This window comes from Sapajus apella, unplaced genomic scaffold, assembly GCF_009761245.1.
Source record: "Sapajus apella isolate SASKATOON/1434 unplaced genomic scaffold, GSC_monkey_1.0 scaffold5436, whole genome shotgun sequence".
NCBI lineage: Eukaryota > Metazoa > Chordata > Mammalia > Primates > Cebidae > Sapajus > Sapajus apella.
This window is the reverse complement of record NW_022442360.1, coordinates 1-2145: the sequence shown is the minus strand read 5'-3', so window position 1 is coordinate 2145 and position 2145 is coordinate 1. Positions and strand designations below refer to the sequence as shown.

The window sequence follows — 2145 nt, the reverse complement described above, 5'->3', positions numbered from 1 at the left end:
AATTATAATCTTTTTGACTCAAATTTCACATTTAGAAATTTATATGCATGAATGGATATATATATATATATATATATACGTGGTTATTCTGCAGATAGTTTATATTAAGGCAAAAGAATGGGAACAATCTGAATGTCAACAGAGGACTAGCTGAATAAATTACAGTATATGTACGCAATGGAATACTATGCAACCATCAGAATCAATAAGGAAGCTGACATTTGGCAGGCACGGTGGCTCATGCCTGTAATCCCAGCACTTTTAGAGGTCGAGACAGGCAGATCACCTGAGGTCAGGAGTGTGATACCAGCCTGACCAACATAGAGAAACTCCATCTCTACTAAAAATACAAATATTAGCTGGACATGGTTGGTGGATGCCTTTAATCCCAACTACTTGGGCAGCTGAGGCAGGAGAATCACTTGAACCTGGGAGGCAGAGGTTGCAGTGAGACAAGATCGCGCCACTGTACTCTAGTCTGGGTGACATGAGTGAAACCCCATCTCAAAAAAAAAAAACCAAAAACAAAAAAACTAGCTGGGCATGGTGATGTTTGCCTGTAATCCCAGCTACTTAGGAGGCTGAGGCAGGAGGGTTGCTTGAACTCGGGAGGCAGAGGTTGCAGTGAGCCAAGATCGCACCATTGCACTCCAGCCTGGGCAATGGAGCGAGATTCCATCTGAAAAGAAAGAAAGAAAAAAAGAAAATGTGGTATATATACACCAAGGAATACTACTCAGCCATAAAATGAAATAAAATAATGGCCTTTTTAGCAAGTTGGATGTAGCCGGAGGTGATTATTCTAAGTGAAGTAACTCAGGAATGGAAAACCAAATACCATAGGTCCTCACTTCTAAGTGGGAGCTAAGCTATGAGGATACAAAGGCATAAGAATGACATAATGGACTTTGGGGATTTGGAGGGAAGGGTGGAGGAGTGAGGAATAAAAGGTTACACATTGGGTACAGTGTGCACTGCTTGGGTGACAAGTGCACCAAAATCTCAGAAATCATCACTAAAGAGCTTATCCATGGAACCCAAAACCACCTGTACTTCAAAAATTATTGAAATAAAAAAAAAGAAAAATTTATCCATGGTTTATACCTTTTCCTTATGGGAGTCATTTTTTCCAAATGTTAATTTTTTTTTTTTTAAGGAGTGACCAGTATGTGTATTTATCAGGAAAAATACAGTAAAGTCCCCACTGCTCAGTCCAAGATATTTAAAATGAGCAAAATGCAAAGGCTATAGCTTATATTGGATATCAGTTGACAGATTATCCACTAAAATATCTATTAACTAACGTCTTCGGTACTGCTGCAATAGGAGCACTCAAAGCTTGTGTCCGCATGTTGGAAAGATTTTCTTTAAAGCAACATTGGTCCAGATGTGTAACAGTTAACCTATTTAACTGTCTTCCTTTGGAGGGGTGTACCAGCCATTTTTCTCATGTATCTGTACAATGGAATTATAAGACTGTTGGGCTCTTGCTAGATTATACTGATTCTTATTTGCTCCAAACTGCACTCTGGCTTTGCCTTTGACTAAGGTGGTGTTTATTTGCATGATGACCGATTCTATCAAGTAGGCACTGCTCCAGCCCTGTTTTGTGAGAAGTTCCATACATAATGCTCCTCCACCCAATACATACCCTCCTGAGAGAACGGGTAACACCACTGGAACAAATGGAGGATCAAATGGAAAGTTATCCTTAAAAGAGAAGTTAAGCAATATATATTCTATGCCTTCTTTTTCTTTTAAGAGCTGAAGATCACTGTGCAAAGGACTATCAGGGTTGACCTTCTGCAGTTTAACATGCCAGTCATATACATTGTGATTTATGAGTTCCACTGAATAAACCCCTGTTTTATAACTCTGTTATGGGTATATGTCCCTGAGCTCTTTCATAAGTCTATCTGAAGCTAGTACTGACCCAGACACCACACCATTTAAATGGTCTTGCCTTTGAGTCTTCCTAATTTTCTCTAAGATTGACAAATTTTCTTTTTCAATTCCTTCATCCTCTGACTGTTTCCCACTAATAGGCTCTTCGTCCCTCATTTCATAGTGATCTAAGTATTCTATATCTTCAGCCATCTCTTCTTCTTCATCTTCTTCTGAAGTCACTTCTGCTGTCCCATTCTG

At 39.3% G+C, this 2145-nt stretch overlaps 1 pseudogene; it reads right to left on the bottom strand.

Annotated features, from left to right (window-relative positions):
* Window positions 1-1159: 1159 nt before the first annotated feature.
* Window positions 1160-2139, bottom strand: LOC116547908 (annotated as a pseudogene).
* Between the last annotated feature and the right edge of the window lie 6 nt (window positions 2140-2145).